The 16,714-nt window shown below is 35.2% G+C and overlaps 1 protein-coding gene across 14 annotated transcripts in view; it reads left to right on the forward strand.

The window, feature by feature from the left end:
* Lclat1 (lysocardiolipin acyltransferase 1) overlaps positions 1–16,714 on the forward strand; it is a 155,227-nt gene that overhangs the window by 26,241 nt on the left and 112,272 nt on the right. Inside the window, exon 3 of one of the 14 annotated variants that reach the window (XM_074049429.1) lies at positions 216–270. The exons of 12 other annotated variants lie outside the window; for them this stretch is intronic. The gene's annotated coding sequence lies outside the window, so the exon portion shown is untranslated. Of the gene's footprint in view, positions 1–215; positions 271–15,891; positions 15,967–16,714 lie in introns of all 14 variants that reach the window. One more of the 14 variants, XM_074049426.1, reaches the window with a different exon arrangement.

Raw genomic sequence — 16,714 nt, forward strand, 5'->3', positions numbered from 1 at the left:
AATGGCATTTATTATATTCCCAGTGTTGTGCCACCATCACCTCTGTCTAGTTCCAAAACTTTTAATAAAGGAAACCCTGTGCCATCAGGCAGTTTCTTTCTTCTTTTCCCAAGCCCCTGACAACCTTTCAGTTTCTGTGGCTTTACCTTTTTTCAGTTTCTCATAAATGAAATCATATGATACATGACCTTTTTATCTTCTTTCACTAAATGCAGTGTTTTTAAGGTTCATCTACTTGTCCCATGAATCAGTACTCCATTCATTTTTACGGTGAGTAATATTCCATTGTATTGTACGTATATACCACAATTTGTTTATATATTCACTTGTTGATGGACATTTGGATTATTTCCACCTTTTGCCTATTGTGAATAGTGCTACCATAAACATGTGTATAAATATTTGAGTACCCTTTTCAGTTCTCTTGGGGATCTATATAGGAGTAGAATTGCTGGGCCATGTAATTCTGTATTCCTCTTCTTTGAGGAGCTGTCATTTACATTCCCATCACCAACACAAGAGAATTCCAGGTTTCCACATCCACGCCAACACTTGCTATTTCCCATTTCTAAGTAGTGGATATCCTAGTATGTAGGATACAGTGGCATCTCATTGTGCTTTTCCTAAACACTTCCCAAATGACTGATGACATTGAGCATCTTTTATATGCTTATCACTCATTTCTATGTGTTCTCTGCAGAATCTTTATTCAAGTACTTTTCAAAGTTGTTTGTCTTGTCTTTTTGTTGTTGGAAAAGGAGTTAGAAGACAGATCTTCAGACCTCATTGGAGGGTTTCACTTTGCTTATTTCTAAACTGTTGCAGTTGACAACTACAACTGCTTCTAAGGATTCACCTTTTATCACTGCTTGTAAAGATGGAGTGTTTGTCTTTTAAGATTAAGTCTTTTAAGATTTTTAAATATTTTTATATGTTACTCTCTCTCTCTCTTTCCTGTATGGGGGATTAAACCCAGGGCCTGAAGAACTGTACCACATGAGCTAGTCCTCTGGCCCTTTTGCATCCATCCATCTATCTATCTAGCGATCCATTTATTTATGCATTCATCCATCCATTCATTTATTTTTAGACAGGGGCTTGCTAATTGCCTGCTTGGTCTGGAACTTCCTATCCTCCCCTTTCTGCCTACTATATAGCTGGAATTACCACACCTCACTCTCAGTTTTTAATTTCTTTCTTGATTGGAGATAACTGTTTATAAGCATCAGCTACTTTCTTTTTCTGATGCCGGTTCTGGAGAAAAGGAAGTTGCTCAGAAAAATGAGTGTCCTTAGCCCTATTGTCTTTTTTTTGTAGGTATTTTAATGACATTTAGATATGTTTTATGCAAAATATCTCTGATAGGCCAGGCTTCAGAAATTATTTAATTATTTATTTTGCAGGGAGATAAGAAATTACCTTTCCTACTCATTTCAGAGATTTTCAGTTTTCCTAAATATTTTTATTTACTTATCTGCAGTCCTAGGGATTGAACCAGGTCCTCCTTGCACATGCTAGAAATGCTCTACTGTCACACCAAAGAGAAAGGGTTTTTGCAAACTCAAATGTCTCCGACGTTTCAAATTCTGATGCAAAAGGCCTGTTTACTGTCATTAATTGGAATTCTATAGATCAGCATACCCCATATCAAGCTGAGATTCTGTTGTAGAGCTGTGGGCTTTTGCTCTGAAAGGAAATACATTCAGGGCTTCTCAACAGTAAGAAAAGGGTTTGGGCTTTGGACTAGAGTTGAGTCTGATGCCAAATTTCAGTGTAATTCAAATTTACATAATCTGGATTTTATTTAGAGGTTATCCGAATAGAGTAATCCTTTACTTTGCTCTATTGAATTGTCTTAAAATTTCCTGTTTCAAACAGCTACAGTACTTGATTAAGACAATGTTAAAATTATATTTTGTCTTACCTTTAATATTAAAATTAACCCAAGGTTTTATTTTATAATGAGATCAAAGCATTGGAAAAAAAAAAAAAGAAGTGCTCTACCACAGAGTTATGTCCCCAACCTCTTGTAAATATTTTTAGGAAAACTCCTAAGAGTTCTATTAGAATAATTTTTCTTATTATGTCTTGCTAGTTCCCCCCACTCCCAACCTTGTAAAGGAATTTTTTGTGCCATTTTAGCCAATGCACTAAATAAGGCTTTAAGTCATAATGCTGAATACAAGAAAAGATTAATGTGGATCACTGTGCTGCTTGAAAGTATTTTGTATTACACAAATCATAATTACTTTTTTCTCTCCATGTTCTCTTGGCTTTAAAAAATGATGACTTCTTGCCTTAGAATATAGTTGATACTTGAGTGTTGTATATCCATGTCCTCATCGGTAAATGGAAAGCAGGTTTTTATCTTGGAAAATAGTTTTCCTGGACTGAGTATTTCTCATTATTGTGTGTATTTAAGAAAGTGTTATATGTCCACATGTTTTAAACATATATGTCTAAATATATATCAGAGACGTGTAGACACACACACATATTCTGAACAAGGAGGGCAAGTTGAATTACCGTTTATAAGTAAAAGGTAAAAGGAATTGATACTTTTTTTTTTTTAAAGTTAGTCTTTGGGGTACAGAATGCAGAAGATAGATGGAGAACTTGGTGGCATTAGACCAAGTTCTCTTGGTTTGGGTCACCTGTATCTAGAACATCTTTTTGACTTTATATAAAACACCTTTAAAAAAAAATCCCTTTAATTTCTTTTACAATTTTCCACAATTATATTCTTGAAACCTTATGAAACTAAGAAGACATTTTTGTTCTTTATATAAGGTAACCCAGGCTAACCTTGCACTGAGATCCTCTTGCCTCACCCTCCAGAATACTGGGATTACAAATGTGTCCCACCATGCACAGCTGGTCTTTGGTCTTCTGAAGTGAGTTCTGCTATTTGATCAGCCATTTTCCTCAATTGGTCTGTTTAAGGGAATCTTAAAGGTGTAGTGAAGATGTGTGGGCAGTATGTTGTCATGATTGCTAGAACCCATCATCTTCACCATTGTCCACAGTCTGAATATTGGCTTTGTAGGTTCTCAAACTTCCTCATTTCACCAGTGCTCAGGACTGACTTCATGTAACCAAATTCGCCAAAGGCCTGTTTATTAAATTACACTGGGAGATGGGCCTTTCTATTCCAATTTACATTGAACTCTTCAGGGTGTCTTTTTGTATTACTATCTTTGTACTGATGTCTTAATAATTGTAAGAAAAATATTATAATGATCTAGACAGATATAAAACTAACTTCGTGTTAAGGATTCTATTTAACTCATAATCAAAGAGGGAATCAGGCAAATAGTATAACTGATTCAAAGGAAAATAAAATATGGAGTGAAAGAATGTTAAAATGGATTGCAAATGGGAACAAGACTGTTTTGTGGAGGCAGAGGGCCCTGAAAGAGTCTAGAAAGTCAATTGAATCTTCTACCTGAATGTCTCTCCTTAACCTGTAATGTACAGAGTTGTGAAATAGTTCCTACAGAATGGAATCTGATAAAGGGGAGAAGTGTGTTGTAAACGGTGCCTGGTTTTCCTTCATATGTTTTTGTGAATTGCAGTGAGTAGTTAGAGGATACTTGAATTCACTTCTGGACCTTCTTGGAGCCTGTGAAGATTTTTGTTGTACAGTAACATTATTAATGAAAAAACAGTTAAAAATAATTTGGTTATAAGTTACTTATATAATTGATCATACACAAATCCAGGTTGGTATTTTCCTCACTAGACTTATAGAAACTCATAATTTCCTCTTTGGCACTGTGGTTTCTTTTTTTGTGGTGACTGGCTATATAGGACAATAATGAATGCAGTTTGGTTTGTTTTTTTTCTTATAAAGAGCCCAGACTTTTATAATCTGGATTATTTTATACCAGGACATGTAAATATAGTATAAGGATTTTATGACCTAACTTGTCAGTATCTTCATTTTAATTCCTCTTAAGCATTTTAATGTATATCAAATTGAATAAATTTTATATTAATATATATGTTTCATACAACGGGGCATAGTATTTCTGTTAGAAAAAAATGCTGAGTAATTCTCTCCTTGTAAAGGTTATTTCTGATATGATTTCTCCTGATATATGATGCCCCCTAGTGAATTCAGTCTTTAAAAGAGGCAGTAAAAAAAAAAAAGAATTTAAAAGAGGCAGTAATCAGAATGATGAAATCTACAAAAGGAACATTCTAGTAGTTAGAACTGTTCCTACATGCTTTGTTGAGATGGCAAGTTTCAGTCCTCAGATGTGTTTTGGCAAAGAATTGACAACCCTTAGTGAGTCTTATTGTTGAATTAAATGAAACTTCCAGATGACTTCTAAAATCTCTTTTAGCCTCAAGGCTCTAGATCCATATAGACCATTAGTCCTCAGCCAGTAAATATATTGAGCATTACTGGGTGTTTAGCACTTCCCTGGGGTTGTGAAGTTTTCAAATCATGCATATAACTTCACGTAACTGATGAATTGACATAGAGAAATTAATAGTAGCCAACCTTTACAGAACATTTACTCTGTTCCTGGAGCTACTCAAAACAATAATTTGCCTTGTCATTTAATTCTCAATAATCCTGAATAATCCTGAAGCAGAATAATTTTTAGTCCTGTGGGTTGTTTTTTGTGGAGTGGGGTAGGATTTGAACTCATGGCTTCTTGACTGCAAAGCAGGTGCTCAAGGTGTGGCTTCACTTGAGCCACAACTCCAGTCCTTTAGTCCTGTTTTCCTAGCACATAAATTGAGACTCACAGTGGTTAAATAGTGTGGCCAGGGTCACACAGTAAGTGTGACTACCTTTTTGTAGGGGGTAGAGTAAGGTAATTTTAACTGTTTACACCTCTATGATGGGGTACTTAGTCTTCTGTATCAAGTTAGCTCAAATTACATTGGAACACATTATCTTTACATTGCTACACCTAAGTGTATAGTTTCCTGTTAGCTTCAGTCATAGAAGTGGTATTTTAATAATTTATATTTAAATATTGCACTTCATATTAGTTTTCTGCATGTAAAGTACTTATTTTAAAAATGTATTTGAGTGACACAGTTGTACTTTCTTATTTATATTACTCATTCTGGTGTCTAAGACTTTGTGGAGTACATTTATGACTTTGAGGTTTCTTTTTGGCTTTCAGAGCCATTTACCATCCTCTCCACTGGATTTTCAAGGCTATAATAGCTCTTGTCCTTTTAGTTTCATCCCTGACTAAATAGAAATTGATTTCTCTATTTGCAGGTAAATTAATTTCATTAAGTGAGAGCTAGCTTTTCCATGTCCTAGGTTGTATCTGTTTGTGGTATACTCAGGTCACTTTGTTGTATGGAGACAACTTAGAATATATCTTCAATGTAATTATTGGTCATCCTTGAAGAACACAGGAATATTGTGATATATAAGATAGCTTTTTCTTATTTCTGAGAAATTTTCTGGTTTCCATTTATGAAGCTATTTCTTTGCTCCAAAGCATTTGTATATAGTCACTAACTTGTATATAACTAAGTTATGGATTAATGAGGCCCTGTCATTGAAGCTCCAGCCATCTCTTACTTCAGTTCTCTGTGTACCTAAAGACTTGTCACCAGTGTGTCCCATTGTCTTTCCATTTAGAGTAGAAGTGAGAAATGAGGGGGAACATGAGAAGGAATGAAATTAGAAGCTTTTGTAATGGAAGGAGAGATACTTCAAAGTGCCTAGCCTAGGATTTGAAATCTGTAAGGACTGAGCAAGGTTCTAGACAGGAACATTTCAATATATGTAGAAGCTTAGAAAAATCCCATCTGACTCTGTATGCCATTTGGTGAAAACAACAACTTCTCTTAAAGATTTCTTGGAGTTCTGACCTCAGCATTTCTATAAGTCATTGGGTTAGGTAACAATTAAACATGTATCATATGAACAAATAAGATTTGTGATTTTATGATTTTTTTCTCTGTTTTTCTTATTTTTCTATTTTTCCTCTCCCAGAGGATTTTTTTTTAGCAATTAAAAATGGGGGGAGGGGAGAAAAAGAATGATGGAGTGGGTAAATTCAGCTGATATATTGTAAGAACTTTTGAAAATGTCACAATGTATACTCAGCACAACAATGATTAAAAAAAAATTCCTTTGTAAAAAAATGTCAAAAGTTATGTAAATGATAGGAATTAAGGGATAAATTGTGGTCTGAATTTTGTGGCCCAGGACCTGGGAACAAAGTTGACTCTCTTTATTGGTGAGGGAGAAAAACATAGGCATAAGCCAGTCACAGAGGTATTTGAAGGAAAAGACAGGGAGATAGGAGGAGCCTAGAGATTAGGGTTAGGAGATAGTTTTGAAACCATAATTCCAAGTTAGGTTTTTATTCGTAGTGGCTAAAGACTGTGTTATTAGTGCTGTTTTCAAGTACATTTGAGTGAAGTTAGCGTTTTGTAGGCAGATCTGAAAACCCAATCATTATGTGTCATATAATTTTTATGAGAAAATGCATTCTGAATTCCAAACTGCTAACTTAGAAATGCAGAGTTTTGGAATGCTACCTTCTCAAGAGTTGAGTTTTATGATATTGTTTTTCCCTATTTTGATATAATTCATAAAGCAGAAATTCTAATTTCTCATCTGGGAGTCAAAATTTTATTTGGCTGTAAGTTAGGCAAGTGTCTGTAGAATAGAGATAAAATTTTAACCTAAATGTAACAGTGTTGTCGAATGCCTCAAGTTAATGGAGATTTATTTTAAAGTTTTAATTACATAGCTTTGTTAACCTTAAACTACAATAATATTTGACATAGTATTTGTAACTAAGAGTTAAGATTTGGTTTTGTATTGTACAGGAACTTAAAATATGTTTATGTTAAAGGTCAGATGCATTTTCTGATTCGTATCAGATAGCAAAGGAGAAATCAGGCCCCTTGAGTTCTAGCTGGGTTGCCCAATTTCTGTACTTCTTTGAGTAATTTTTTTCCTTTTTTGAGCCTGTTTTCTTCCTTGAAAAAAATAAGTGTTGCTGGGCATGATGGTACACACCTGTAAGAAGGCTGAGGCAGCAGACAAGTTCAAGGCCAGCCTGGGCTACATAGCGAGATCCTGACTCAACACCAAACAACAAAAACACCTCAAATCCTAAAAATGTTCACAATGACATTATTCATATAGCTAAAATGTGAAAGATATACAGATACCAAATAGAATAGATAAGTATTTCTGCAGTGTAATTCTACAATGAAATACCGTTTAGCAATGAGAAAGAATAAACCTTTTCTACACTTGTTTATATCTCACAGACATATACTAAGTAAAAGAAATCAGATGTGAAAGTATAAATACTTTGTGATTCCATTTAAATAAAGATAAAAAACTGTTAAGACTAATGGTCATAAAAGTCAGATTCATAGTTACCATTGGGAATAGTTAATGACTGGGAAAGGGACATGCTTGAAAGAGGCTACTAGGTTGCAAGTAGTGTTCTGTTTGATCTGAGTATGCTCTCTTCATAAAAAAGTCATCAAACTTTGTGTCTAGAGTTTGTTTTATTGTGTAGTTCAGTTTTAAAAAGGTTTAAAGTATGCTCCAAAACAAAACACCAAAAGACAAAAGTAAAAGAAATAGGAAAGGTCTGACTAGATCGGAGGCCAGGAGAACTAGGCTTGAACCTAGTGGCCTGCCTTACCAAAAGCTTCTTAAGGAGTTGGCGTTAAGCTGACACCTTAAACCAAAATGAAGAAAAGAAGATAGATAAGCAGAAAATCTGAGAATACCATTCCGGGTAGCCTTGACAATTTGCATGCCTCCTCAAGGTAGAGAACAGGTAAAAGGGAGTAGTTGACAACACACTTGGTCAAGTGTATGGGCACCAACTCTTGGAAGACTCATGGATCTATTTTGGAGATAAAGTTGACAGGCCCCTTGTTGATTTAACTGAATTTGGGGAATGATAGAAAGGAAAGAATGAAAGTTGAGTCTTAGGTTTCTTGGTAGAACATCTAGGTGGGTGCTTGTACTATTTACTGAGACGGAAAAAAATTGGCAATGGGATGGAACAGGTAAGGGAGGAATAATGCATTTATTTTGGATGTGTTAAGTTTGATAGAACTGTTAGATACTCATTACTTATTACTCATATGTCTAGTAGCCAGATGAATCTGTGAGTTTGGAGTTCAGAGGAAAAGATTATGTTGAATATCCATGTTGGAAAGATCAGTATAAAAATAGCATAGAAGAAGGGGAAAGAAAAGGATAGAAGAAGAGAAGACAACCAGCATCTGAGTAGTAAGAAGCATCAGCAGTTAGAAGCATAGTGGAAGAAGCAGAGCCAAACAAGTTGACAGAAGAGAAATCATTGAGGTAGGAAGAAAACCTGGAGAGAGTGGTATCACAAAAGCAAGAAGGCTGGCATTCAAGGAGGATGTGACCATGTGTGTAGAATACTGCCAAGAGGTGTGGGAGTAAGATAAGGAGGGCAAAGTGTCCATTGGATGTGGTACCATGAAAGTGGACTTCTATGCAAAAGTGGTTTCAGTAGAATGATAGAGACAGAAAGCTGACTGTAGTTGAATGAAGAGGAAATGGGAAGTGAGAAAGTAGAGACTGTATAGTTACCATGTATTTCTCTGGACAGTCACTTTAAATAGATCATTTGCTACCTGACTTGTTTGAAGAGCCTTACAAACCCATTTAGTAAGCCTAGAAGTTTTATTATCTATAAACAACTGTAGGAAATTAGCATTGGCCTTTGACTCCCATTAATTTTTCTTTGGTTAACAGATTGCGAATGCCATAGGTGGCTTCCATTTTAGAATAAAATTGAATGTTCGATCTGTGTTAACTTCTAGAATTAGTATTACAATAAATTAAACTTGGAGTATTTATCTTTTCAGGGATGTAATTATAAGCCTTGAAAATTATGCAAAGACGATTTCATCTTGAAACACTTAGGAATTCATTTTGGTTTTTTTATAATTACAGTGTTTCAGTAAGACAGACATCTAAATAGGGATTGCATTTGGCAGTTATGTGCTTGTTCTTGTTCTAAACTAAGCACTGTTTCTGTGGCTTAGATTTTTCCTTTATAAATAGAATTTTAATCAGTGTAGGTTAGATGTTTTTCCAAGCATGTTATAATTAGCACTGGCTACAATTTAATCCTAAAAGTGTATAATAAATCTAATACTATTTTACAAGTACTCCTGCCATTAAATAAAAACAAATAGGAATTACTTGCATATTTAAAAACAAAAACAAAAACAAAAACTCTAGGTCATGTTTTTCCATAACAGTGTGGAAAGGGTATATGGTTATTAAAAATAACCATACACAAAGTCTACTTGATCCTGTCACTGGGAATAACTTTATTTATATTTAGAAGTCACATTATATTTTAGAGTAACTTATACACGAGGAAGCTCATTCATATATTCTTTTTTAGTAAGACAGTTACTAGAAGAAAAAGCATTTCCATAAGATTACTTTCTAAATGTGGTAAGTCTGCCAGTTTTTGTTTTTGAGATAGGTCTTGGCTAACTTTGCCTGGTCTGGTCTGGAACTTGAGATTCTTCTGCCTCTGTCTCCTGAGTAACTGGGATTACAGACTTGTGCTACCATACCCTGCATCATCCATCCTTTTTCTGTAGTTTATCCCAGCTGACATGTAGCAATGGAATTGATTGTCATGTGTGTATGTGTGCATGTGTTTGTATCTGTGTGTGTGTGTTCAGGGATGGGTGTGAGTGGTCAGATGTGTGTTTAAATCAAATTGTGTATTATGAACAAAATTTCGGATATTTCTAGTTTCCCTACTTTGAATTTAATACTAAAATCCCTAATGGATTTTAAAGACAATTTTACTTCCTTCTTTTCAAGCCTTAAAGTATATAGACAAGTGTATTATATAGGAAAGAATATTGAATGACGATTTAGGAGAACTGCCTTGTAGTCCCAGTTTGCCACTAAATATTTTAGCAGTTTGGGGCAGTTTCTTTTACGTTGGTATAATGAGAGAGTGTTGGACTGGATGCTTAGTTGCAGGATTGAGTTCTGTTGATATTCAAATATTGCTCCCAGCCATCTTGGAAGGATTTACTGTTCCAGGTTTGCCTCCTAGGTAAGTTAATCTCATTTCTTATGTTTATATTTTACTTTTGACCAAATGTAGATTACCCTGTTCGATGTGCCATCATGTTCTCTATAGCAGACCTCATGGGACTTTTTAAGTGCCTCCAAAACTCAAATGCACTTTCCATATTTGGAGATTTGTTAGCATTTATCAAAGGTAATGAATAGGATGAGCTCAAAGGATTTCCCAAAAAGGAATTCTAAAAATATTGCAAGTATGGACAGCATTGTTGGAGTAAGTATTACATGTAGCCTTCCCAAATCAGTTATTTTGAACGGTACATGTCTCATTTGGAAATAATTATGCTTTTTTCTCCAGTCTGCTAACTCATTATATTCTGTGACTTTAGTTTGAGACTCTTACTTAAAATTATTAGTGTCATACAATGCTTAACTTTACCATTAACAAGTATTATTTTATTGTAATTTTAAGATAATAGCACTAGAAGAATATTGTAAGAATAAGATCCTTAATATAATTTGAGTTTCTTTGATCAGAGCTTAGGGTAAAGCTAAAGTTTGGCTGCCCATTTTATAAATCTTAGCCATGAAATTTTAATATGACTAAAACTGATGTGATCAGAGTACCTAACTATGTGTACATTTATATGAGAGTACAAATAACATTCAGTAACATAATTGCCAGGCGTCCTTTTTTAAAAAGTAGTTTTATTTTAAAATAGTTAAATCAAGCTATTTATTAAATTTCATTTTTCCAAATGTGTGATAAATTTCAGTGACCTAAAATTCTTTTTATTTGTAAAAGTAACTTTTCAGATATTTTACTATGGTAATGGTATGTATGTGTTAAATTTAACAAAAAAGTAACTCTCTCTTAACTAAAAAGTTTTTCAGAACCTAACTAATTAAATTATCCAAACATTAACAGGATAATACTTGATAGTAGTGGTTTTTGATAATAATTCTACTTAATTTAGTCTAATCTTTCATCAATAACTCCTTGAACATTTTCCATGGAAAGCATCTTAAGAGATACATACTACTATTGGAAATCATTAACTGTAGAAATTATCAGCAGATGTTTTCCATGTGTGGTTGGCTTCATTTGGTTTAGTCCTCCCACAGCTGAATAATTCTAAACTGATGGGAAGGATGTATGGCTAACATTTACATGATTGTTTGGAACTTATTAAAGCAATATACTAGGTTTCCAGTAAATGGAATGTGCGCCATTTTAATTTTTTGAAGTCTTTTAAAAGAGGCATGCTGTGTGCAGTGTCATCTTTTTAAGCACTTACCTTAAGTGGTTTGTAGGGGGAAGATAAAAGAATTGATTTTTTAAAAAATAGAACTTTGGTTTTATTGGACTAGGAATTAGCTTTCTGCCTTTAATAAACTCATATTTCCATTGGTCCTAAATGTGCACTTTTTTATTATTTAAATTCAACACTCCTATAATACAAATAAAGTTCTTATTTTTATTTCATTGTTAAGGTTCCCCGCCCCCCACCCCCGCCCTTTTATTTTTGATTCAAGGTCTCTCTATATAGCCTAGGCTGGCCTGGAACTCCCAGTTCTCCTGCCCCAGCCTCTCCAGTATTGGAATTACATGTTTGCACCACTGTTCTTGGCTATATTATCAAATGTTGATATTTGAATTTTTCTAGCATAAAGTTTTATTGTGTTTATTACTATTTCAATATCAACTAAACATTTTCCTCCTCTAACCCATAATAAATAATTAGAAAAATAGCGTGTTAGACCATTTTTAGTTTATAGTGGTTATTTTAGAAAAGGAAGGTTTGATTAATGCTGTAGAAGATTGTTGTATAGTTTGCTAATTAATTGCCTTCTTAAACACCCTTTTTGTATTTAGTATTTGTCATGCATGTTATATGTTTATTCAAGAGCTTGAATTTGGGTTCAGATAAATTACATTCTTTCAATCTTTAAGTATGCATTTTGAGTGTAATTTGTATGTGTTGGCTAGTAAGCCTTTCTGCTTACTCTCAGGAAACTCCTGTTTCTTAATATTTAAACTTTCATGACTATTTAGTAATAATTCTTTTCTAATTTCCAAAACGATATGGGCTTGTTAGAAAATACTAAAGCATTAAAAATACACAATAATCTGCAAAGTAAAAGTAAATCCCCATTGCTTGTAGGATAACGACTGAATTTGTTGTAGTCAGGAATGGTTATTATCTTAGAACAAATGATTGATAGCCTTACCTGACAAGTTAAAAATATTCTCTACTATAAGGTATTAAAGCATAATATTTTTATTTCATGATCACATATATAATAGAATTGAATTATAAATATGTAGTAATAAGCTAGACACCTGTAATCCTAGCTACTTGTGAGGCACAGATCAGGAGGATCACAGTTGCCAATCCAAGCAAGTAGTTTTCTAGATCCTATATTGAAAAAACCCAACACATAAAAGGGTTGATGGAGTCACTCAGGTGGTAGAGTGACTGCTTAACAAGCGTGAGGCCTTGAGTTCAAAACCCAGTACCATGGCACAAAAACAGACATGAAGACCAGTGGAACAGAATAGAGGACCCAGATATGAAGCCACACAACTATAACCAACTTGTCTTTGACAAAGGAGCTAAAAATATACGATGGAGAAATAGCCTCTTCAACAAAAACTGCTGGGAAAACTGGTTAGCAGTCTGCAAAAAACTGAAACTAGATCCATGTATATCACCCTATACCAAGATTAACTCAAAATGGATCAAGGATCTTAATATCAGACCACAAACTCTAAAGTTGATACAGGAAAGAGTAGGAAATACTCTGGAATTAGTAGGTATAGGTAAGAACTTTCTCAATGAAACCCCAGCAGCACAGCAACTAAGAGATAGCATAGATAAATGGGACCTCATAAAGCTAAAAAGCTTCTGTTCATCAAAAGAAATGGTCTCTAAACTGAAGAGAACACCCACAGAGTGGGAGAAAATATTTGCCAACTATACATCAGACAAAGGACTGATAACCAGAATATATAGGGAACTTAAAAAACTAAATTCTCCCAAAATTAATGAACCAATAAAGAAATGGGCAAGTGAACTAAACAGAACTTTCTCAAAAGAAGAAATTCAAATGGCCAAAAAACACATGAAAAAATGCTCACCATCTCTAGCAATAAAGGAAATGCAAATTAAAACCACGCTAAGATTCCACCTCACCCCTGTTAGAATAGCCATCATCAGCAACACCACCAACAACAAGTGTTGGCGAGGATATGGGAAAAAGGAACCCTTTTACACTGTTGGTGGGGATGTAGACTAGTACAACCACTCTGGAAAAAAATTTGGAGGCTACTTAAAAAGCTAGACATTGATCTACCATTTGATCCAGCAATACCACTCTTGGGGATATACCCAAAAGACTGTGACACAGGTTACTCCAGAGGCACCTTCACACCTGTGTTTATTGCAGCACTATTCACAATAGCCAAGTTATGGAAACAGCCAAGATGCCCCACCACTGACGAATGGATTAAGAAAATGTGGTTTCTATACACAATGGAATTTTATGCAGCCATGAAGAAGAACAAAATGTTATCATTTGCTGGTAAATGGATGGAATTGGAGAACATCATTCTGAGTGAGGTTAGCCTGGCCCAAAAGACCAAAAATCGTATGTTCTCCCTCATATGTGGACATTAGATCAAGGGCAAACACAACAATGGGATTAGACTATGAGCACATGATAAAAGTGAGAGCACACAAGGGAGGGGTGAGGATAGGTAAGACACCTAAAAATTTAGCTAGCATTTGTTGCCCTTAACGCAGAGAAACTAAAGCAGATACCTTAAATGCAATTGAGGCCAATAGGAAAAGGGGAACAGGTACTAGAGAAAAGATTAGATCAAAAAGAATTAACCTAGAAGGTAACACCCACGCACAAGAAATCAATGTGAGTCAATACCCTGTATAGCTATCCTTATCTCAACCAGCAAAAAACCCTTGTCCCTTCCTGTTATTGCTTATACTCTCTCTACAACAAAATTAGAAATAAGGGCAAAATAGTTTCTGCTGGGTATTGAGGGGGTGGGGGGGAGAGGGAGGGGGCGGAGTGGGTGGTAAGGGAGGGGGTGGGGGCAGGGGGGAGAAATGACCCAAGCCTTGTATGCATATATGAATAATAAAAGAAAAAAAATAGCACAAAGAAAAAAAAAAACAAAACCCAGTACCATCAAAAAAAGTAATAATGTTAGTTTAGCATTATTAACAATTTATGAATTTGCACTTATTTTTCTCACTTCATTGTAGACTGGTAAAAATTTGGGAAATAGTCTTCAGTTTAGCATTTGGGAACCATTGACCTAACTAACCTTACATTTTTTTCACTAGTCACCAGAATATAGTCAGACTTATCTTCTCACTCTTTTGGCATACTGTTGCTTAGCTTTGACTTGTTTGTTTCTGTTCTTGTGGTTCCTTCCTTCCTAGTTCATGGTTCATTTTGAATCCTGCTTGTAGCAGAGACTACCAGCTGTCAACCAGAATTTGTTTTTCTTTTCTTCTTGTGCCTGGAGTAGTTCTTGTTTCCCATGTCACTGAGTTCTAGCCAAAGGAATATGAGTGGAAGTGGTATGTTGTGTTCCTCCATGTTCTTTCCTTTTTTGCTGGATGGATGTGAACCAGGGAAATGGAGAGACCCAATGCAAGCAGCTTAGATGACTGACTGAATGACTGAATGATTCTGGGGAAGAGCATTACCCCATGAACCCAAGCCTTCTGTTCCTCCTCCCTGTCCTATGACTGTTACATATGCAAGAACTGAGCTATTGTTAGCCATTATATGTTTGGTTCTTTTTTGTTACCTCAGTTACACTTACTCTAATAACACTACTTCTTCTAGGAGACAGCTAGTTCTGACTGTTATAGTTTACTTAGATTATCATTTTTCTCCCCAAATTGTATGATGGGGATTTGCTATTCACTTTTTTAAAAATTAAAAATGAAGGTAGAAAAAAATCAAGTGCACATTTAATTTGCCTTGGTCACATAAAAGTAAGCCTTTGAAGGAAAGTAAGCCTTTGAAGGAAAGTATCTTGTAATTCTTTCATACTCCTCCTGGGACACAGCTTAGGCACTGCTTAAAGACCAGAGGACATAAAAGTTAAGAATAAATCTTTAGTCAGGTACCAGTGATTCACGCCTGTAATCCTAGCTACTCAGGTGGTAGAGATCAGAAGGATCGTGGTTTGAAGCCAGCCAGGGCAAATAGTTTGTGAGACCCTATCTCAAAAAAACCCATCACAAAAAGGGCTGATGGAGTGGCTTAAGGTAAAGGCTCCGAGTTCAAACCCCAGAACTGCAAATAAATGAATAAATTGATCTTTAAAGCGTAGTGAGTCTGTAGTGACTTAAATATAATTAACTTTATTTATTTTAGTTTTCTCTGGTTAGACTTTCTTCATTTTAAAAGAGAACACTATTACAGAAATTTGTAGGTTAATAAATTAGAGCGAATCTAAGATAGTGATATTTGTAATAGTGAAGCTACTTCTCTCTTTTCCTTCCCTTCCTCTCTTCTATAAACATTAAACTTTTACAAGTATATTGTAGGCCTGGGGGTGTAACAGTAAATAACACAGACAAAAATCTTTGCCTCTCGGAGTTTATAGAAAACAAAGCATTTGGAATTGTGAATGTGAGCAGAAGGTGAGGAAATAAGATGGGAGTGGGTAGGCAGTGGGCCATGTAGATGGAATTGAAGTGTGTTACATAGGGTTGGTGTTATTTTACATTGCATGGTCTGGGAAGGCTCTTCTGAGAAACTGACCTTTGATCTAAGACCTCCTAAACCAGGTGTGCAGAAACCACGTGGCTACCTGGAGAAAGAACTCCTAAGAAGAGGGAATCACAGGTGTTCCTTACCATAAGGTGAGAGTGATGCAAGTGTTCTAAGTTGACTGTGGGTTGGCTGCACTACTCTACATATATGGAAAACCAATGAATTAGCCACTTCGAGTGCATTTTATGGTATATGAATCTCAAAGCTATTAAAAAGAAAACCACCAGGCTGGGGGTGGTGGTGGTATATACCTGTAATCCTAGCACTTAGGAGGCAGGTGGATCTTGACTTTGAGGCTACATAGTCAAACCCTGTTTCAAACAACAGCAACAAAAACCCATCAAAACTGTAGAAGTCTTTAGCATCAAGTCAGGGGAAAACCCTTCTTTTCTTTCTGCTGTCTTTAGAAATGCAGCTGTTACAGAAAATCACATGAAGTATGTGATGGCCTGGAGACTGAAATATGGTAATCACAAATATTAATAAATCTTTATTGGGAGTACTTTGTAATTTTTAAAAATCTCCAGCAGTAAAATCTGGTCATGTATGTGCAGTCTTCATAGCTTGCAACTAAAGTAACAGTAGACTATTATGCATTTATACTTTCATATTGGCTGCATGCTCAGTAATAACTAATTTGCAACTGAGACTGCTGATTTTGTAGCCACATCCCTCATTAACATGGCAGTTGCCTGATATCACTGACCTTGGGATCTTCTCCTTCCCATCTTCCCTTCTACAAAACTAAAGTTCATATTCTGTTTTCTTTTAATAGTTTATATTCAAAACAACTTGGCTGTTTTAGGCTGTCTCCCTGCATCTCTTTTTTAAATTCTG

The sequence above is a fragment of the Castor canadensis genome, chromosome 12 (assembly GCF_047511655.1).
Source record: "Castor canadensis chromosome 12, mCasCan1.hap1v2, whole genome shotgun sequence".
NCBI lineage: Eukaryota > Metazoa > Chordata > Mammalia > Rodentia > Castoridae > Castor > Castor canadensis.